The 23,417-nt window shown below is 42.4% G+C and overlaps 1 protein-coding gene across 3 annotated transcripts in view; it reads left to right on the plus strand.

Moving 5' to 3' along the window:
* SPATA13 (spermatogenesis associated 13) overlaps positions 1-23,417 on the plus strand; it is a 146,354-nt gene that overhangs the window by 70,429 nt on the left and 52,508 nt on the right. The window contains exon 1 of one of the 3 annotated variants that reach the window (XM_048933641.1): positions 4,156-4,254. The exons of 1 other annotated variant lie outside the window; for it this stretch is intronic. The gene's annotated coding sequence lies outside the window, so the exon portion shown is untranslated. Of the gene's footprint in view, positions 1-4,155; positions 4,255-18,243; positions 18,433-23,417 lie in introns of those variants that run through there. One more of the 3 variants, XM_048933639.1, reaches the window with a different exon arrangement.

The following is a 23,417-nucleotide window of genomic DNA, read 5'->3' on the forward strand; positions in this document are numbered from 1 at the left end:
GTGGGATGGTCTGTAAGGATTCTTCCAATTCAAACCATTCTATGATACAAAGTCTGGTTTGCTTGAACCAGCGAAGCAGCTACAAAATGAGCTTGGCTTGCTGTTCTGGTTTCTATAAGGTTTATCTCATTGTATTGAAATAGATTTTATCTTTGTGATACGATTCTATGATTCTATGATTCAACTTTTGTAAGAGTGGGACACAAACCTTCTTTGTTTCTTTGTTTGTGAATTTATTCTGGATTTCATCTTTTAAATGTTTGTGGTCATGGAGAAGACTTATTTCATCCTGCTGCACTGAGTAGAATATTTTGGATATTATTTGGTAAAATCCAATTCACTTTTAAATCAGCCCTAAGATGGAAAGGAGAACTCTGCTTTTTTTTGCCACTTATGAAATGGTTTTCAAGACCCCCCACTGCCAGTTGTAGCTCAGTGTTGTACTCTATAGAATAGTTAAGTGTACTTAAAGAATAGTTAAGTGTACTTACTTGTACTTACAAGTTCTCACGACTTGGCTTCAGGGGATCTTTCCTGTTTTCCTGAGTTTCCTGTGTTGTCTCTGCTTTGTCTCCTCCTTTATGTTCAGCACAACAAGCAAACATCCCCACTCCACTGTGTCCCATCAAACAGACCACTGCACATGACCAGTCTGCAAGTCACTCCTAAAGTAAGGCCTATTATTAATTTTGATTTAAACTACAACAGATACAAAAAGCACAAAAGCTCTGTTTGATAGAGCAGATTCTTGGGTACAAAATACTATTTTTCAACATGTTCCCCATCAGGAACTACATATTTTAACCAGGGATGAACAAGATTATGGCTGTCTGGAACATAGCTTGTATTTCATACTGCTGTTGCCACTGCTGAGATGCACCACCCACTGCCTCACTGTGCTCACATCCACTGTTCAGTCTCCTCAAATTCAGCAAGCGTTGATGAGCACAATTTTTTTTGCATGGAGGCATTCAGTGACACACCTTTGCTCCATATGCACTTCCATGTCAGACATCATTCTGTCAGACTGCCCCTCTGCTGCCATCAGTCACATGAGAACAACATGTAACGGAATTTTGGTGGGAAGATTCAACATCTACTGCCACACCACCACCACCTGCCTCTGATGTTGTGGGCCAGCATCATAACACAGGAAGCCTCACTTTCAGAGCCATTCTCATAAATAGGTGCACAATACCTGGAGTGGAGAAGAGAAGGCTGTGGGGTGACCTCATTACAGCCTATCAGTACCTGAAGGGAACCTACACCCAGGAGGGGAGTAAACTCTTCAAAAGGGCTGACAATAGCAGGACTAGGGGAAATGGATCCAAGTTGAAGGAGGGAAGATTTAGGTTAGATGAGATGTTAGGGGGAAGTTCTTTACAAGGAGAGTGGTTAGGCCCTGGAACGGGCTGCCCAGGGAGGTTGTGGATGCCCCGTCCTTGGACGTGTTTAAGGCCAGGTTGGACGGGGTCCTGGGCAACCTGATCTAAATGTGTATGTTTGGTGGCCCTGCTAGGCAGGGGGGTTGGAACTACATGATCCTTGAGGTCCCTTCCAACCCGGGTGATTCTGTGATTCTGTGATTCTGTGAGTGAATAATTAAGCCTGAAAAATCTTGCTGAAAATCCACTGTCATGCAAAACGGACCATACAGATGAGCAGGTAATCAAGAACAGTCTTTTACAGCCTTCACTTCACCTTAAATGCCAACCAGGATTCAGGCAGGATTAAGTGTTTCTAGAGGAACCACAGCATTTGCAAACACAGCACTAAGCAGCTGCTAATGCTTTGTGCAGGCAGCTCGTGGGCCACAGCCCACTTCTTGCTTTCATTTACTCCTTTGCTTTCCCAAACCCCATCATGAAAGGACACAGGACTTCCGTGCCATCTCTGCAGTGCAGTGGTTCGCCTTCAGTAGCAGTCCCAGTAAGTGAGATTTGGCAAATTTCTGTTATCTCATGAAATCTCAGGGATAATGTTGCCTAACTGCTGCAATTCCAAGTCATCTATGTATCTCAAATCAGTTAATTAGGACATAATTGATGAGTAAACAGTCCAAGGAGAATATCATCGCAATCTGGTCAAGAACAGATTCAAAAGTACAATGTTAACCAGTCTTAGTACAAACTGTATTGTGTACATTTACCAGGGAAAGTAGAGCTAAAGCCCTGCTGAAAATAACTTATAGGATCTATACCACTTTTGTTCTTTCAGTTAATAGCTTATTTTATGAAAATTGCATTCAAAGTGCAAAAACGGAGAGATTTCAGTACTTGTTTTGCTGCTGACAGCAGAGCATTTGTCTGTTTGATATGCACACTGTGCAGAAGGAAATTCGGTTTACTTCTGGCTTACTTTTACCAGATGGTAATATGTTTTTGAAAGCTGAGTTGTGAGTTTGTGAAGGCTGATTTTATGCACCATGTGCAGAGAATCGCAGGCGCTGCAGTCGGTTACCTTCTGAAAAAGCTCAGCTGTATGGCACTCCTTACCTACGTGGAGATACAACACTATTTCAATCTGTGGGATAAGGAAATACTACTGTGCTGAACAGCACAGGCACAGAAAGGCTCAGAAGGGTATTCAGCATTTGGTGTAATCAGCTGTAGCTGAGGGCCACTGTTCTGCCCACCAACCACTGCCCATGGTCTGCAGGCAGAAATTGCACAATTACAGTGAGAGCAGCTCACTGGGGCTGATGAAATGGAAAATTAGGGCGATTTGGTGGGTTGATTTTGGAGTGGATCTGCTGCAGGAGCTACCTTGGAGGCCCCAGCACAGACGTGGCACAAAGCAAACGAAGAAAGCAGAAGGGACACAGGGAAAGGATGAGGGGCACCCACTGATCTCTTCTCTTTCTTCTCTTCTGAAGGATTTTCCCATTCAAATGACAGCTTGGGAAATGACTGATGATTTTCAGCTCCTCGCCCACTGCTATGGGCAAGGAAAAACAAGTGGATGAAGATTTAGAGGGGCAGTGAGATGTACAGTGTGAGTTAAATGAAAATCACTTGGGTGTTGTGGGGAAAGGTCGTGGCCACTTGTAATGAATGGCAGGGTTGGAGGAAAAGGGGTGGTAGGGTGCATAGTCTGAAATACTCTTTCACTCTAGGTTCTGCTGTTTCCAAGCTTAAACACAGATCTAATCTGGTTCAAAGACAAATTTTCTTTAGTAAATAACGCAGAATTCAGCTCTTATTCAGATCAACAAATACAGCAGTTTTCAGAAGGCAGTGCTGAGTGAGCACTGCAGTGCTGCAAGTAAAGCTCAACTCAACTCCAGGTGTCAAGGTCCACTCAGTGTGACTTTAACCTCCGCACGTCCCCATCTGTTTGCTGCCACAGTTGGATAAAGACGTGCAGGGCAGCCTGGCTGTTACGTCCCCCAGTAACTGTTGTGGTTTTGTGAACTTTACTGGCGATTTTTGAAATGGTTCAAGCATCTTTGGAGGAATCTGAATTTCTCAGAAAGAATGGTGAGGCAGTGGCACAGGCTGCCCAGGGAGGTGCTGCAGTCACTGTCCCTGGAGGCGTTCAAGAACTATAGAGATGTGGCACTGAGGGACATGGTCAGTGGGCATGGTGGGGATGGTTAGACTGGATGATCTTAGTGATTTTTTCCAGCCTTAATGATGCATGATTCAATGTATGTAAATAAATAGAGGAAAATCCAAAACATTTTCGAACTTCCTTACAAGGTTCTGTATTTTTACTTCACTTGTGCATTAGAAATGAGCTTTTGTCTTTTGTTTGGGTAATAATGCACTTCCTTCAAAGAGTTGTGGAAGACCTTAATATTAACTGCAGCTATGAAATAAGCCCTTGGTTAGGGTGTGAAGTTTCTGATGTATAAACATTGACACTCTTTATTTTGCTCCTTACTTAAATAAAACCATGAAATCCGGCACGCTGCAGGCTGGATAAATCCTTCCTATTGTGAATTGTTTTACGCAACTGTCTTCTGAGGGGGGCAAAAAACTTCAGGGTGGTTACTATGTCAACAGCCTGCGGGATTTGGGTGTTTTGCTCAGGGACGCACGTCTTCAGAAGGCTGTGGGAGAATTTATGGGGCGTGCGGTGCTGACACTCACCCAACTGTTCCTCCCACCCAGCCTGGGGGCTGCGGCTCCTGGGCATCACAGAGGGGCTGGGAGTTTGGAGGAAGTCTGTGTTGTGTGCTCTGTCTGGGATCCTCAGCTGTTTTCGGGGTAAGATTTCTCTGAGTTGCACTTTGGACTGGTCTGCAGGGAGGTAAGATGGCTATTTTCCTGAAAGTTTCCTTTTCTGCTACTTTTTTCCCCTTCTTTCCTCAAGTTACAAACCCTCTCTGCTACCTCTGTACATTTCTGAGTGCTTCTGAATGTGAGGACTGCTGCTGCTGTGACCCCAGAGCAGGGTGCTCAGCTCCACCGTCCTTTGCAGCCTTTGCATATTGTGAAACATAACCCACCTTCAGGTGATGCTGTCCCCAGAGACTGGGGTTATTTCAGGGTCATATGTGCTTGTTGTTGTGTGGGGAGACCTGAGAATGGCCTTTCAGTACCTAACGGGGGGCTGAAAGGAAGAACGGGACAGACTCATTAGTAGGGTCTGTTGTGATAGGACAAGGGGAGATGGTTTCAAGCTAAAAGAGGGGAGATTTAAACTGGATATAAAGAAGTCTCTTACAGCTAGCACAGGTTGCCCAGAGATGTGGTGGATGCCCCATCCCTGGAGACACTCAAGGTCAGGCTGGATGGGGTTCTGAGCACATGATGGAGCTGTAGGTGTCCCTGTTCATTGCAGGGGGTTGAATCTTTAGTGGTCCCTTCCAATACAAATAATTCTGTGATTCTATGATTCTATGAAGTCATACCTGCTTTTATCTGATCTGCTCAATCAGTTAAAATGGGTGAAAAATAGTGGAAGCTACTGAGGGGAGGTGGGTGCTGCCAGGGACACAAGCAGAGGTGTTGAGGATGCCTCTGGCTGGTGGCTGCCTCCACGCAGAGGCTGCACAGCCCATTCACTGGCTGTGCCTCTCAGCTCAGCTCTCCTGCATTCCTCTGCCACATCCTCCTGCATTCCTCTGCCACATCCTCATGTGCTGCAGCTCGTCTGCTTTGGGCTCCAGCTTACCACGGGATTTTGGAATCCATCAAACAAGCACATTTTTTTACAGGGGAAGTGAAGCCAGTGTGTAGCATTTTCTGCTTCGTTTACACCCACAAACTCTCAGTGTGAAAAATCCGCTGCCTTCTGGGCTCTGTTGCTGGCATCAGGAAACCCACTCTTGCAGAGACACATGGGGCCTCATGCATCAGGCCACAGAAAATCTGGCTTAGGGCTCCTGTAGGAAAAGAGCAGCTGTGTGGAAAGATCAATAAACACGACCAGTTGCTCCGAGTGTCATAAAATGGGAAGACTTTGCAAAAGAAAACGTGTGGCAGGGACTCTAGCTCCAGACGCTGCAGGAGAAGTCCTGGGAAAGGCAGTCACTCCTGGGAGGTCTCAGATGTGTTTTGTATCAGTGGTTCCACACTTAAAAATATTTGTTTTAGGAGAGGAAATGAGAGGTATAGGAACAAATACTTAGGTATGCAAAAAGAAGGCTTGCTTAAGCTTCATGCATTGGAGAAATTGTTTCTACGTGGTCTGCAAAAATGTAACATTTATAGCGCTGCCAGGTGACTCAAGTGAGGTTGAAGCGTTTGGGGACACTTGGGGTTTGCTCCCTCAATCCACAAAAAAAAAAAAAAGCAATGTGAAACTTACCATTCCAGTGCAGTTTTCTTCTTTCTACCTGTTTTCCCATGTAGCTTTGTAAAATCTGTTTCTAATCCATTTCCTTCAGCTTTTCCACAGTGCAGAGGATAAAACAAACCCTCAGGAAGGCATGGAAGCCCCATGTTTGTTGGCTCTCACCTCTCCAGCCCTGCAGGACCCTATGTCCTCCTGGCAGCCCTCCCTCCCACCACTTTGCTGTCCCAGTTCCCGCTGGTGGGGTCCTTCCCCATTGCTTCCATCTACCTTGGCTGGGCCCAGTCCTGCTATCCTGACTGATCCCACCATTGGTCCCTCCAGCCACGCTGGCTTAGTGTCGGCCTTCAGTCCTGTAATTCATCCCGTAGAAACATGCAGTCCTATCAGTATGTAGCACGTTGTGTCACCACAACTGTACCAATAGCACAGTGATCCTGGCTAACTTCCCTGCATGAGCAAGGGACAGTCAGTATCTTCACTGCTGTATTCCCTCTGGGATGGAAAAGTGCTGAGCAGTGTTTGGATGCATGCCTTCATGATTAGCTTCTTCCCCTTCTGTGACAAGTGCATCCCACAACACAGCAGAGCGCCACGGTGACACACTGCAGAGCACTGCAGCACTGTATGGACTATACTTGAGCCAAGAGCTCTTCTACACCAGGGAGTGGCAAACTGCCTGTCCTACTGCATTTTGGTGAAAAGGGCACCTGAGCCCCATGTGTTTTGAACCCCAAAAGTCTCCTTACAGCAACTCTGTACTCTCACACGTGGTTTCCAAAGAGATTGATCCAGCCCTGTTTGGCTTAGAGAACACTATTTCTGATCCTGGTTTGTACTAGATGGATCCTTGTCATGTCCTAGAAGCAGAGGAATTACATGGAAGTCTTGATAAGGAATTGCTGCCATTGATGTCATTCATAAATGTAGAATCTGTGTCTGCAGTTAAAAAACATGGTTAAAAAAAAAACTGCAGGGAAGATTACTTTTATTTATTTATTTATTTATTTGCTCATTTATTTGTTTATTTGTGGGATTAGGGAAACCACATTGCTATTCCACACATATTTGCTGTGACTATGTTGAGAAGACATGGAGAGATGAAGGTACTGCCTTTCAGCTGCAGGCACAATTTAATCCTAATTCATTGACTGCCATGCAATTACTAAGCATCATGCTGTCATCTCACAAAAGAAGGAATGTATCTGTACAACACATGTAACAAAAGGTGGCATTTTTGGGTGTAGACTTGTGGACTGGTATTAGAACCCAAAGCAGTGGTGGGGACATCTAGATATAATTGGAAAGAGAAGAGCCATAAAACCACAGGAATCCCAGGAAGGTGTAGGAGAGCCACATGATTCTGCCCGTGGATAGGGATTTTGTCTCATGCACAGGGTGGGCACCTTGCTAAAACTCAGGACTTGCTGTGTGTCCAACATGCATCACATTCTCTGCACAAGATGTGCACGTAGATGGCAATAACACGTCTGAGGGGCTCATAAGTGTTGCAGCTTCAGATTACAGTTTGGCTGTAATCTCAAAATTTTTGGCAAATGGTCAAATTCGTTCTGTTCCAATCAGACTATTTTTAAATTTTTTTTTTTTTTTTTAATGGAGAATAGTGCTGTTTGAGCTGGTAAAGCTAATAAAGAAACCTAAAACCATGTTGGTTTTTCCTTGCCCTCCTTTTCTGTGCAAATTGGCTGGCATAATTTCTAAAGATACAGTTCATCAGTTCAATGCCCAGCTTCCCAGAGAGAGCTGGATACCAGGATTTGCATGTAACCTTTGTAAATCTCTTCCAAAATCCTTCACCTTTCAGTGGATTCGTACAATCAGTAAGCAAATCTCAAATGAATGAGGAGCAACCAAACATGTCAGTGAGTGACTAATTGGTGCTTGTCACCATTCTTCCAATTTGCAGTGACGTTCCTACTGGTAGCACGAGAGTCATCTGTTCTCAGAGAGGCCAGAAATCTTCTTGGAGCATTTCATATGTAATTCTGTATTTTTGTTTCTCCTTTCCTAAGCACAGTAATGTTCTCCTACAAGGTTTGGAAAGAACACCAACTTACTGTATCTGTTAGCATTCCTCGTTTCTTCTTCTATTCTATTTTGTCATCTAAATATGACTGCCCTTCAGATTCTGACTCATAAACACAAGGAGCAGTATCATTTGACAGTCCTTGATACCACTCTCTGCATACTTCACTTCCATAGCCTTAGAAGGACATAAGCAGAACATACTTCCAAGAGTTTACGAAGCAGTTCTGATAAACAGAGACTGTTATTCAGATAAAAAGTTGATGAGCTGGATGAATTTTTCAGAAAGAATACTTAAAGGGAAGGGAATAAAGGGCAGTGATTTATGCCTGTTGGAAACTTTTCATGGGGCTGCATCAGAGATATTTATATTTTGTGAGTTGTTTTAAAATTTTATTGTAAGCAAATGTAGATGCATTATTTTTAACTGTTTCCCGTTCAACTGAATATTCCAAATCACAGAATTTATACTTTTATTTTCTGGGAGAAAACAGTAGCGATCCAATTGCAGCTCATCAGTCAGGTGATTTAGAAGTTTTGTATCTCATGAAATGGTGTTATTGTTGTCTATTCAAAGCACATATAAGAGTCAGACAGTAGCACTGAGTCAGTTTGTGGGAAGATGAACTCTCCAGTGGACAGACACCCTACAGCTTTCCCTGCTTGCATAGGAAGAAGGGAAGACCATTGCACGGATGTGTTTCCCAGCTGAGGTCTGAGAGATGAACTTGAGTAAGGCTCTAGATGCTTTTAATTAGAGGATTCTTACAAGCTTCCCACCTAGACAGGAATTCAACCAGACTGTTCACAGCTGTGGGTGTTTCTGTGGCAGTGCAGCATATTAGCAGCTATCTTCATACGTTCTGTGCTTCACTCTATGAAACCAGTAGCCAAAATTTCATAGCCTGAACCATTAAAATGTAATTTAAAGTCCTTGTGGTCCGATTTAGATTTAAGCAACATAGTTGGTACAATTAGTAATTGATCAATTAGTAAAGCGAAGCAAAATCACATGAGTTCTAATCTCCTGACTTAGATATTTTATTCCTGGTGTGACACGTTCATCTCTCTGCACAGAGCTTCAGTAGCTGTCAGTACTGACTAAAACAACGTGAACTGCAAAATACTGAGATGAGCATGAAGCCAAGGATTGAACCTGGCTCATGCCATGAACAGTTAGGACTTTGTTGTAATAACCTAAGAATAATGTGGTAAACAATTATATACACACAGGTGAACATACATACACACATATGTGATTTTAGTGATGGTAGGTGTGCTAGGTAGGTAATGAAAATATGAAGTGTATCATGGTGCACTGGTTGCAAGCCTTCCTTATCTGAATTCCCCCAAGGCAGAGTTTAAATAGTTGCTATGCATTAAGCTGCATGTTTGTGAGGAGAGGTGCGACTACAAGTGTGTTAACAGTGCCTGTGCTGGGCAAAGTAGTGCTGGAATAGCAGGAGCTGTTTTGGCTTTTGGGGTGTACTTGCAGCCTTTTCCCATTACCTTTGGAGAAGAAGAGATCAAACTGATTCTTTAGAATCTGTTTTTTACTCACAAAATTGCATGATTTTCTCCTCTCCTCTCCTCTCCTCTCCTCTCCTCTCCTCTCCTCTCCTCTCCTCTCCTCTCCTCTCCTCTCCTCTCCTCTCCTCTCCTCTCCTCTCCTCTCCTCTCCTCTCCTCTCCTCTCCTCTCCTCTCCTCTCCTCTCCTCTCCTCTCCTCTCCTCTCCTCTCCTCTCCTCTCCTCTCCTCTCCTCTCCTCTCCCCTCCCCTCCTCTCCTCTCCCCTCCCCTCCCCTCCCCTCCTCTCCTCTCCTCTCCTCTCCTCTCCTCTCCTCTCCTCTCCTCTCCTCTCCTCTCCTCTCCTCTCCTCTCCTCTCCTCTCCTCTCCTCTCCTCTCCTCTCCTCTCCTCTCCTCTCCTCTCCTCTCCTCTCCTCTCCTCTCCTCACATAGTTTCTGTCCCCAGTCATCTATTTCTTTGTAAGTAGCTCCTCTTCACTGAAGGCAGTTTCCCAGCTTTCTGCCAGCCACGTTTGCCTTCAGATCTGTGTGTAAAATCCCACCAGCTCACACTCAGACTGAAGAGTCAGCTAATAACTCAGGTAACCCTCCCCCAGTTTTTTAAATTCAGCATTGCATTTTCTTGTCTTCAATCACACAGTATTAGCCTGTATTCATTAATCATCCTTGCTAATGCACAAGAAACACCTCATTTTGGTTAATACTGTGTTCTTTGTATTTTTATGGTTCTTTGTATTTTTTGGTCCTTTGAGAATGAGGTTTTGCTGCTCTCAAAGTATTAACACTGCATGGAGCAACATGGTCCTGGAGTCGTTCTGCTGGTACTAATGGGATTACCTTCACAAGCAAGAAAATGGTGTGCAGGACTGAACTCCCAATTCATAGAATCAGCAGGATCCATAGCAAAGATGGATTTTTCAGTTGGAATTATTTTTTAGTATGTTTTATGAGGAAGAAAAGTGAGAATATTAAGCACACAAGTAGAATGACCGTAAGTGGAGACAGACCTTTACCAAGAGCTTAGTTGCATTAGCCATTGGCTGTAATGGTCAAAGACTTGAAGAAAATGGTTGGTACTTCCACTGATCTGCTGCAAGTGGGAACCCAGTGTATGTTCTGATTTCTGTGCAGACCACACTGCACTGTTAGGAGGATGGTAACAAGAGAGAACTTTCTAGCAGTGGTGTATGTGAAGGCCAAGTTTGGCAAGATAAACGAAAGGTTGTAGGAGACAATGAAGAAAGAGAAAAGATGTGACTACTGAGACCTAAATAGATAGGCTGAAAATGGAAAATACAAATATCACAAGTGCTATCACAGAGAACAGCTGAGGTTTTATCCAATGCTGGAAGGCATCAACATATTTCAATTTTCAAACCAGCTTTATCAAGACACATACAGTGTCTTCAGTGTTGTCTCTAACCATTAGCCCACCAATTAATGTAGACTCAGAAGGCAAAACTTAGATTAAATGAAGCATTTTTTTCCTTCCTTTAGAGACACATTATTGGCAAAGTGTCATTAAACAGAAAACTTTTTTTTTTTTTTTTGCATGGATTAAAAAAGTCACCAGAGAACTGGAGAGTATACCCCATTCATAAGTGTGCTCAGAAATTTGTATTTGGAAGCATCAGGGGAGTGGAGCATTGGGAATGCACAAATTCACACATGTGACTGGTAGGCCGGTCCTTACACGCAGCCTCTTGCAAACTGGTGTCCTATCAGTTGGCAAAGAAATCTGGTAAATCACAGAATCACAGAAGCATAGAATCAGCCATAGAATCATAGAATGCCTTGTGTTGGACCTAGTTCCAAGCCCCTGCTAACCACTAGATCAAGCACTAGGTCAGGCTGCCCAAAGCCCCATCCAACCTAACCTTGAAGACCTCAGGGATGGAACATTAATCACTAACATTTCGTCATAAATACAATAGTTTCATACACTTTGATAATGTATTTAGTGTTTCCTACGTACTTTATGCTTTCTAACAGATCTGTGTAGTTTTTCTAGTACAGTTTGTCAAAGGAATTGAGTCTGGGGTCCATATGAAGAGATGGGGCTACTTAGCACACACAAACTGCAGGGAAAAGCTCACTTAACCAAGGTCCATTCAGGAGCAAGCTCAGTGCCTGCTAACTCCCACAGCTTCCTGCAAGCTATCTGCTGACTGTTAGGGTGGATGGAATGCAGAGGTTAGGGCTCTGACAGCTCTCCTGTTATGTGTGGGCTCTCTCACCATACTATATCTTTACTTAAATCTGAGGGCCAGGCTACAAGCATCAGCCCTGGGCTGTGGTGGAATCCTTGGGAGCACTGCTGCTCCTGCCCTCATTGCAAGGCTCCTTGATCACAGCCTGGATTTTTCATAGGCAGAATGTTGTATTTAGTGTTTCTATGCTTTCGTATTTGTGAAAATGGTTTATGCTTCCAGAGAACATTTGATTAATTGTGTCAAACAAACTCAGAAGCAGTTTAAGCACATTGTAACCTGGCTCTGCTTATACACTGGGCTCACTATATGCATGATCCTGGAAGTCATCACTGCTGTTTTGGAGGTCATTTCTCCCATTGCTGCATGCATCAGTACCGGTTAATTTGGTGTACAAGAACCAGCTGCCTCAAATATATTTCTTTCCTTCACCCAAACCATCCCATTGGACTCAGCTGTTGCATGCTCATTGAAAGTGACCTTGGTGTAAGTGCTAGTCATCAGCTGAATAGCGTTAGATTTAGTAATTCATGCTTTCTTTGTTTGTGCCACCTTTCTTCATTTCTTCTTTTGACGAAATTAAGCAGATATTTTAAATAGACATTTCTGTAGCTTACTCTTTCAGCAATTTCTATTTTATTGCATTTATGGCCCTAGCTCAAACTTCCCAGCACTGCTGACACGTTCCCAGCGCTGCTGACACAAGTTCTCTTTCATCCTTTCATCTCTCCTACATTTCCTATGATGAGAAAATTTAAAAGGCTTTTATACACACGTGTGGCAGTAGAAAATAAAAGTCTGTTGTAATGTTCAAAGTTCAGACATTAAACAGCTCGCCGAACTGCCCACTCAGGGCAGGACAGACGCTGCAGCAGCTGCTGAGCTCAACTCATATACTTTGTTAGATGTTTCCTTTTAATGAAAGAAACTTCTCACTCTACAACAGATCCTGCATTCATTTTAACTATTGTTAACATTGGCATGATGAGGAATGTACTTCCTTATTCCTGTTCTCTTCTATTTTTTACTAACTCTTAATTATGATAATTTTGTGTCCTACTTGCATATGGAAGAACTCAAGTAAAGTGCTCAAATGAAACCAGGTTCTGTCCCTGCATTAATACTGCTGCAGAGATTGAACTGCAGCCAGAATGCTTGTTTCCAAGAGGGAGATGTCACTGTCTCCAGGCAGAGTCAATAAAATGGTTCATCCATTTAACAGATCAAAGAAATCAAATTAAAACCTGAATAATAGTACTAATAGTAATAGTGGTAGTAGTAGTAGTAATAATAATGAGGCAAAATGCTCCTGTTAGCAAAATAAAATCAATGCAAAGTGTTAAAGGCAAATATTGTACAGAAACTATCTTTAAAATGAAGTTAATGTATGAAGCTATCAGTTTGCAGATTAGAGATAATTAATGGGAACAATTTGGGAGGTTATGACACTGCAAAATTAATTACTGAAAGCTGACTTTTCTAAATCACCATCTTTCTGCAGAGGCCTGCAAAAGGACTTTAAATTCACCCTGAGCTGAAGTGCTTTCCTTTTTGCCTTTGCAACTTGTTCTCTGTGCTTATGACAAGGCTCAGCATTTTTAAGTACAGTGATTTGGAACTGTTTGATGTTCCAAAGCTATTGCCTTGCTCCAATGTGTTGATTGGGACCTTGTAATTAAAAGTAACCTCAACAATGAACCAAGGGCTCCATGGCTCCTTGGTATGCTGGGTGGCTAGCTGCTATGTAAGAACATTTTTGTGTTTCTGATGGAACAGCTTAGCTGTCCAGGAAGAAAGCAGACCTGGTGGATAAATACCTTGCTATACATGGTTGTGTAACACTCTAGAGAAATGACTGATGTGGAACACGGTAATTTTGGTTCCCTGACTTCTAAGAGAGGAATGAGGGATTTGGGAGAACTGACAGCATTCATCAGCAGAGCTCTGATTCTCTGGCTTGCAAAAAGGTGGAGTGAATTAAATACATTTGTTAAAACATGGATGACAGTGTAAAATATGAATAGTATGTATAGGAAAAAAAAAATCCAAACAGCATACACTTAAGGAATGAATTATTTGTTTATGATTTATATACTGCATTCATTGAGACCAGGAATCCCCTCTTAATGTTAGAAGAAGCAAGAGTAACTACTGTTTAAATGTTTGGACAATAGTCCACAAACCTAGCTAGTATATCTGCTTCTCCCCTTTCTCATCCACCCCGGAAAGCCATCCTTCCTGTTTCTTGCATCACCTCCCTTCCAACACATCTGTCTGCAGGGCTGGAGGCACCCAGCACTCCACTCCCTTGGGCAGGATGAGGCTTTCAACCAGACACAGCATTGCCCAGGCAGGAGATTAAAATCAAACTAAAGGAAATGCATTTCACCCCCTGTAGTTAGTTAGTTATGGGAATTCAGTGAAATGTGGGGATGTGGAAACCAAAGAATTAGTGAAAATAGAAAGGAAGCAAGAAAATTCCTGAGAGATTGTCTGAACAGAACTGAAAAACAGTGTGTTCTGGATGCAGCTGGTGATTTAGGAGGACCCCAACCTTTAGATTGCCATGACAAAGCAAAATAGAGGACAAACATTTCTGTGTTTGTCATGTTTCATGTTCTTCCTTAAGCCTCCTGGAGACAGGATGGTTGGTGAGCTGAAATTTTGGAATTTAGACCAGTTGTAACAACTTTCTCTTGAGAAGGAGATTCAGAAATCTGGCTAAAAGTTTTGTACTGCGTCTTTCACTATTGTTTCCAGTGTATCTTATTTTAAATATTGACATCCATTTGGTATCTTTTCAAATATCTTATTTGAAAAGTAACACATTGCTCCAATGTGTTGATTGGGACCTTATAATTAAAAGTAACCTCAACAATCCATAATTTTCAAATATCTCATTTGAAAAGTATTTTTTTTTCAAGTATTTTATTAGCTGCACTCTAGCTTCAGACTTGCTCACCACTGACAGTACTGGAAAGATAATGCCCTTAATGAGGACTTTATAAAGTTTTCCTTATGAAATGAGCTTTCATTATTGAAGAATATAAACAACTTTTTTGATTCTGATTGCAATCTTTTGCAGAACGGCATGATAAAGAAAAAGGAGAGCGAAGGTGGCTGGAATATTTCCATCTGGCTGCAAGGACTTTCAGGGCAAAGGATACCAGTCTTTTTTGTGTTGATGCTAGCAATAACAAAGCACTATCCCTTCAGAATTCCACAAAGAATATTCTGGTGTTGAAGATTCAATTAATTCATCAGTTTACCTTAGCAGCAGCAAAGTACTCAGCTCTTTGGCTGAGGAATTAATCTTCTCAAAGGCTTTAAAATGTTTTTAAAAATAGAACCAGATCACTTAGAACACCTTTTCAGGTGATGGTCGTTAATCAGATCTCTTCTGCATTCAGTGTCCAGGCCTAATTGCCTTGTATGACCCCATGATAAATTGATCTTATGAATGAGGCTGTGCCTGGATTATTTGCAATTGCTAGACTAAATATTCTTACAAGGCCTACTTTGTATTGCATGGAGCTGTTAAGATCGAGATGTCTTAATTTAGTTGATACAGCAACAAGCAGTCTTGCCTCTTTTTATTTTCTTTTTCAGTTTAGTGAATGAAAAAACAGGAGCCAACAACATATGCTTGCAGCCTGGAAGGCCTACAGCATCTTGGGCTGCAGCAGAGCGAGGGAGGGGATTGTCCCTCTGTGCTCCTGTGAGGACCCACCTGGAGGACTGCGTCCAGGTCTGGGGCCCCCAGCACAAGAAAGACATGGAGCTATTGGTGCAGGTCCAGAAGGGGCCACAAGGATATTCAGAGGGCTGGAGCCCCTCTCCTGTGAAGAAAAGTCAAAGGATCTGGGCTTGTTAGGCCTGGAGAAGATAAGGCTCTTGGGAGACCTCATTGTGGCCTTCCAGTACCTAAAGGGAGCCTACAGAAATAGTGGAGAGGGACTCTATCAGTACCAGTTCTACTGACAGGAAAAGAGGTAATGGTGCTAAACTAAAATGTGAGATTTATACTAGATATTAGGATGAAAGTCTTCACTATGAGAGTGGTGATGAGCTGGCACAGGCTGCCCAGAGAAGCTGTGGATGCCCCATCCCTGGAGGGTTCAAGGTCAAGTTGGATGGGGAGCTAGGCAGCCTGATCTGATGGGAGGTGTTCCTGTCCATGGCAGGGAGTTGGAAGTCGATGGCCTGTTCCAACACAAACCATTCTGTGCTTCTATAATTTTATGAATTTCTTTTTGTTATTTCTCTGTGTTCTGATTTGTCATGAACAGATAGTATGTGAACCCTGGCTCTCACGGGAACTTCAGCTGTTCCCGTATCTGCTAGAGGGATGACACAGCAGGGCACAAGCAGTCCAGAAGTTTTGTGGAGTGCACTGAAGGTAGTTTCCAGTAGTGATGACTGAGATGCCAGTGATGAGAAGCACTCTGCTATGCTGTATGTTGACAAAGAAGAAAAATCTGATTGAGTTCAGCTGGTTGGGACCAGCTTTTGCTGCAGCGACCAATAGTTATGCAGTGTGGGATCCTGGGATGAGGGCACAGGACATATAGCAGTATCAGAACATTGGACATTGTTAGAGCAGACACTAGCCTCTTCAATAAAAAAAAAAAAAAAGCAATGTTAGAACAAGTATAACAGGCTTCACATGCTCTGAAGGTCTGACTAACTCAAGTTTGTTAGGTACTTCAAGATTCTGAGATTAGAAGAACAATTCAGGTATAAAACATAATGATCTATTGTTCTAAACAGGAACTTCATGAAGATATTTCAGTTACTGAGTTGCCAAAGTCGGACCAGACTTTTCTGCCAGTCTTGCCAGAAATTGAAGTGCCATACAGCTCTCTAAAGTTTGCTCTGTTTTCTATATTAGAATTTGACGTGCCAAGCATGAACAGTGTTTTCTGTGTGAGAATAACAAAATCTGTAAGAAAACCCATTTTCCACATTTGTTTCTCAGTTGTTTATTATTTTATTTTTTGCTATTTATTCTGAATCCCAAGCCTTTTCTTCATACTTGTGAGCAGCCTGGAGATGTAGTACTATCTGCATTTCAGTTTCTCTTAAAATTTCAAAACTTCAGAGTAATATGTGATATTTTCTTCACTTTTTCTCACCCAGAACCATAATCAATATAATCAGCCATATGGCAGCACCACAGATGAGAACATTGGTGACTGACGTGAGATTATGAAAATTATTTAGACTTTGCCTTTATCAAAATCGTTACTTGAAGTTTGATAGAAGCTGAGGAAATTGCCTCTTCAACTTCAGTGGCCCTTGTATCTGGTTCAGAAGGCTTAAAATGGCAGAAGACCAACACTGAATGAGAAGAGTATCACAATGACGAGTTTGCTTTCCTCTTCTCACTGAAAGCTTTGAGCATTAGTCAAACATGGAGTTATGGTTCTGCCGTTAAGACTCTTGTGCTTAATTTTCTTGGTATTTAGATTCCAGTAGAGCTTTCAGCTAAAATGACACTACTAATAATTAGAGATTCAACAATATCTGAATTTCAAATTATTGCATGAGATATATATGAAATCTCATACTTCATTATGAATTATTAATAATGTTTTGAAATGCTCTCGGGATATGTAACTGTGTTACTGAGTAAATCTGTTGGCACTTCTTTTAAGAAGTAAAATGTAATGTTGCTATTAAACATTCTCTTTGTGATTATTCACAGAATAACTCCAATAAATGTAATACAGAAACCCATTTCTCTTTGAATTAGTGTTCTCTTGCATTCAGGATTACAGTTGTTCTCCACATTATCCTATTAAAAAAAAAAAAAAGTACTCAGTGAAGTTGGAAGTTGCAGAATCACATATCAAATCTTCTGTTACATATTACTTTGTGTGGATAGGAAGGGATGTAGAGGAAGGAGCTGTACGTTTCCTACTGACTAGAAAGCACAAAGCCAAGAGCATTCTGCATTTGTTAATGTGATGCCAGGCACAGATCCTGGCATCAGTTTGGGTGGCTGAGTAAAATGGTTTCTACCTCCGGACACCAGGAAGCAAAAGCAGGGAACCACATCCTATCTTTCTGGCAGGTTTTTCATCCTGTATTGCTCTGCCATAATAATAACTGAGTAGTAACTCAGCTTTGCACCTGCAGTGGATTCTACACAGAGAGTTACTTTCATGCCATGCTTTGCAGTTCTCAGAGACGTCATTTAACCTTTGATTTCAACCTCTTTTATTTGTTCCGGTAGATGAGCAGGTGTGATTTTGGTACTTTGTTCTGCTGCCAACACCTGTGAGTACTGGAGCTACATAGTAATGTTTTGGGGTTTGCTCTTATTTTTCTGGAGGAGTATTTAACATGTGCTGCTCTTGGTCTTCCACACTGGCCATGCTGCCAGATGCAACTTGCACCAGTAAGTTCCAGCTGATAATAACCAACACTGTGCAATACTTAACTAGAGGTTGCAGCCTTAGGCCCTGGACTGCTTAACTTCACTTTCAACAGAACACTTCCCCAAACTTTTTTGCTTGCATATGGGAAATACATAAATACTGTGTATGAAACTGTGCAGCAAACAGATCTTAATGAAATGTTCATGTGAATATACTTGCTTCTCCCTCATTGCAGTTATTGTCCATGTATGTTTAACTTGCTGATTTCACACACGGCTGTGCAGTCCTTTTGTTACATATTAACTTGGGACTCAAGCCTGCAAGATGCAGAGAACTCCTGGCCATGCCAAGCCTCTTGCAGGGCTGTAGGCACACAGGCATGCACTTGCAGCTCCAGCCCTGAGCCCAGACAAGCTTTCTGGAAGGAGATCCATGCTGTGCAACATTTTGTGCAATGGGTTTTCAGATGTTTAGATTAAATCTTATCCAGAACTACAGGTCTCAAGGACAACATAAATATTTAGGTATGTATTGTGGCAATTAATTACATTTTACAGTTATGGTTTTATTCGTTATTACAGTTAAGTGCAAAACCACTAGATTGAGACTAATACTTAATCTTTTGTGTGTTGGCTTCAGTGCTCTGCTCTGCTACACGTATGTGGTTTTTAGAATTGCAGGTAATCTGTGCGGCTCATTGCCCAGCGCTGCGTGGATTGCATTGCTGCACTTCCACAACCCACAGCAGAGCACTTTGTGTGCCACGAGCTCAAGTGGATTGTGCTGGCAGTGAGATATGGGGGAAGCTTCCCTGGCATTAACTCTGCTTTCTCGGCAGATGCCCACCCGAATATGGACCAAAGCCAATGGTTACTCCCCATATTGGTGTCTTCTCACTGATTGCAACTGCTTTGGGCTACTGCACTTTTACACAACTGTTAAGTCAGGCATTTACCAAAAGAGTATGAAGCCAATCTATTGCTTAGATTTTGGGAAATGTATCTTAATGAGATCAAGATGTGGTGTAGCCTGAGCAAACAATGTTTAATCACTGCTCTCTCTCTGAAACCTGCTTTGTGAGAAAAGTATGGGATTGGTCTGTGTTATAAAATCTGAAGTATTTGGCACAGAAAATGTACTGCAATTACTGCTTCTGTGAAGTTGTTATCACTGTTTGGTATGTAAATGAAGACCGCAATTCTCCACTGTTAGCAAGGAAAAGCAAGGGATACCTGTAAGTGGCAAGGTTTAATTCAATCTAGGAGCAAGGAAACAGACTTCCAAAGCCACAGCCCCCACTGTTTCTGTGAAATCACCCAGATATCATTAAGCAAGCAAGGAGCTAGGCCAAAGTAACAGTTCTGTTCTAGTGACTGCTGGAGGAATCTTACTTTAATGCAAATATCTCTCTGTGTCAAAAAACTGTGTCTTTTCAAAATAAGCTATCACACTATTGGCCTTTGGCCCCACTTGTACAAATCAAACATCAGTTGTGCACAAACTTACCTGTAGATTATCTGAGCAGATAGGGATGATTTTAAGCTTGCCACAGCATAAAGCTGTGTGTGCAAAATGTTTGCAAGATTGTAGCTCTGGTTGTGTACATAAATTGAAGTCAGGGTAAGGAATTGGCAGCAGAAGGAACAACTTGGTGACTGCCTTGGAGCAATGGCCTACAGGTCAGCCGTTGTGTGTTTCTGAGGACTAAGCAAGAAAAAAAAGCAAACACGAACGAGAAAGAGATTCTAGCAGTTGTTAGTGAGAGAGGTTTCTATGTAACTTTATGCACAATTAGCCAAGCGAGCAATACTAAGAAGTTAAGAGTTGTTTACCCATTAAAACAAAGTGGAAATAGTTAGAAGTTTATGTGACCAAGAGTGGACTGTTGATGACAGTGAAGTATTTTCCAAAACTTGAAGTGTAGGCTGAAGGAACCACGTGATCTACAAGAAAGCAGTCACAAGCACTCCATATCCTTCCTGGGAAAACAGCTCCTGTTTTGGGGTAAATGAGGCTGGGGTTGGTTGCATGTTAATTCTCCTTCATTAAGATGTGTTAGCAAGTCTAATTCTTTCTATAAAGCTTGGATTTCACTCTCGTTTAATACTAGGCTAAATCTGGAATAATAAATTCTCAAAAGCTTAGAGGTTCCAGTAAAATAAGATTTGTCTATGAATTGTGTGTTGGTTTCTACTGGTTATGTTGTAGCTTTGGTGCTCTAGGCAGTAGGAAAAGCAAGATGGGTGAGAAAAGAGCACGTACTTTACCAGCACATGGGATGATTTAGTAGAAGCTGTGACCTCTTACTGCAAACATTAGGAAATAATTATTTCTCTGGAGATCCTGAACTCCCTCTGTCCCCCTTTCCTTAGACTTCAGCACAACTGAAAACACAGCAGTCAATTTTGAATCATTTCCACTTGATTTTAGTACTTCTTTTAAGGGTTGGGAAATGGTAGATGTAGAATGTTGTACACGGCATCTGATGGTCGTTATCTGAGTGTTTCTCAGAGTATGATCTGAATACTGCATGAGAGCTGCTTATCAACTGAAAAATAGGACTTCTGATAAATGAAGTGTCTTCTCTTGGCCTGGGAGGATACTGTAGTATATCAAACCTGGCTTGTTAAAACAGAGCATCTTGGACGCATTGGTTAAAAAAATATTCAGGAATACATTTGTGGATCTTCAGAACTTTTAGAGTTAAAGTTTTCATATAAATCTTGCCTGTGCCAGGAAAATTCCCCGATGCTGACAGGGGGTGTCACCAGCAGCTCAGCTCAACATATGCTGCCTATGGCAAAGCAGGAAGACCCGCTGCTTTGCAGGCTGTGAGAGCAGGTTTTAAACCAGCAGATTTCAGGATTCTGGTAAAGGTTGGCCTCTGCACACTGCCCATCCAATTACCAGTAAGGCTGAATAGCTATCTGAACACAGATTGGTTCATCACATTCTTTTCTGCATAAAAAGAAATTGGATGGCATCTGTACTTGTGATTATACAGCACTCTCAATATCCCTTCACTGAGACTTTATTTGTATTATGTTTGTGGTGAGGTGGAAATTGAAACAGACTCAGCCTCCCCCAATGGCATATCTCTGTCCCCCCAGCTCTTTCCAATTCACAGCATTTCTGGCCAGCTTCTGAGACAAATTTGGAGCCTGAAGCCATTTCAGGAGTCCTGTGGCTCCTGAAAGGAGGAGTTTCCACTTTCCTACCTGTGCTTTCCTCCCTGCCCTTGGATGTTTATCTCCACCACATGCTTTGCATCAGCTTGGGGCAGCCAGCAAGCTGGCTCATCACAGAAGCACAGAAGGAGTGAGGTGGGAAGGGTAGAGGTGGGAAGGGGCCTCTGGAGGTCACCTGCCCAACGTCTGCTTTGGCAGGGACACCCAGACCGGGGTGCTAAGTCCCACATTCATGCATATTCTGGAGATGTCTAAGAATGGGGACTCCACAGCCTCTCTGCATCTCCTGCCAGTGCTTCATCACCCACACAGGAGAAAGATGTTTGCTGATGCTCAGTCAGAGCCTCCTGTGTTTCATTTTGTACCCACTGCCTCTTGTTCTGGCACTAGATGACACTAGAAGAGCCTGACTCCAGCCTCTTGGCACCCTCCCTTCAGGTAATTGTGAATATTGAGGAGATTCCCCTCTTCTCCAGGCTGAACATTCCCAGCTTACAGCCTCTCCTCACAGGAGAGGTGCTTCAGCCCCTTCAGCATCTTGCTGCCATTCTGTTGGGTCCTCTCCAGTATGTGCAGGTCTCTTTTGTACTGGGGACCCACAGCTGGACCCAGCACTCCAGGTGCAGCCTCACTAACACTGAGTTCAAGGAAGTATCACCTCCCTTGACTTGCTCGCCGTACTTTCCCTGGTGCAGCCAAGAATATCATGAGCACATGGCCAGGTAGTGACATGCTCTTAGTCGTCACTTCTCCCATAGAAACTCAGATTGAAGGAGATGAGCTGAACAGCAGCAGGTGGTCCATGGGGAGCAGCAGCATCTTTGTCTTGCTGTGGGATAAGGGGAGAGCAAAGCAGCCATTCCAGTCCCAGCACAGAAACAGAGGGTTTGCTGAATTGTGCAATGAAAATCAAGAGGTGGGAAGAGATCTGATTCAGGAAGCTGTTGTGTTTAGTATTTCCTAATCAAAGGATGGCCCTAGGATAGGATTGGTGCTTCCACATCCAGCTTCATAACCTAATTATATACCCAGAGTACTGAGGGAAAGGCTGCTAAGGTTTTTTGCATTAGAGTTTCATAGCCTGCACCTTATCAAGGCCTTTTTAAAAGGGCCATAATGACTGACAGAACTTGAAGTGTCCGTGTGTTTCAATGTTTAGACAAGGACAGCTTGCCAACGTAAATTAACTTCTGTAGTAAGAATGCGTTCAATCTTTCAGTTCAGAGCTATCCTGTGCTGTTACAACACATAAATTGTCAGCCTGACCTGCAAGCTCCAGCTTAGAAGATTAATGGAATATCATGAAAATAGGCAACTGAGTCTTAAAACAGGCACTTTACTCTGAACTCCTTTAAAAAACCGGATGCTAGGGTTTGTCCTCTGCACTGGTAGATAATGGATTATTTTCTCTGTGGGTGCACTTTTTATAGCTCTCATCACCGTAAGCATCAAAGTGCCAGAGAAGTATTGATGGATTTGTCCTCGCAGGCCCATAGGTTATAAGGTACTGCTCCTATCATCACTTATTTTACACATATGGCACTTTAGCTGAGACAAGTATGCTGGACTGCCAAGGTCAGAGAGAAACAAAATCCAGAATCCCTCTTTCCTAGTCTGTCAGAAAGGCATCTCTCCAGTTTGAGATGTAGTGTTCATTTTTCCAGATAATGTAAGATTACTTCCAGGTAAAAACACTGGTTGTTTAACCTCAACTCATAGGAAAAAGGGTTTAGGAGCCACCAGTCAGAAAAATCCCTCATGGCACTAGTTCTTGTTGGCCCTAATTAGGGCAATTGCTCGATTTTGTACCTTGGATATACACAACAGACTCTATCTCAGGCTACTTGAGTTAGATTCTCTTCCTTGTCATTATCGGAGGACAACTGCAATAGCTTACAGAGACAGGTAATATTCATTACTTGTACTGCTGCCCAGAAATAGATTATAACATTGGAAACGTTACCAGACTGCATAAGGAAATTTCCTTGACCATCCTTCTGATAAAATATCTAATTCAGTACATATGGCTGTGTTTCACAGGACCAAATACTAGCCCAAAAGTCGTAAGTTGGTATGTATCTTATCCCATGTCTACACAAATAAGTTTTCAAGTGAGAATCACTTATAGTGTGTTTTCTACATCTTTAAAATTAAGTGACTTCTTTTCCTGACAGAAGGAACAAGCAGTTTGATTAAATTTGACATTCATGTTTTTACAAAAATATCCCTGATTTTAGTTTTACTAGTGAAGGAGGTAATATGTTGACACAGCACCAAAGAAAAAGAGAGGTGAGCATTAGCTGGAGGCTTATCATTAGTTT

This window comes from Lagopus muta, chromosome 1 (assembly GCF_023343835.1).
Source record: "Lagopus muta isolate bLagMut1 chromosome 1, bLagMut1 primary, whole genome shotgun sequence".
In the NCBI taxonomy this organism is placed as follows: Eukaryota; Metazoa; Chordata; class Aves; order Galliformes; family Phasianidae; genus Lagopus; species Lagopus muta.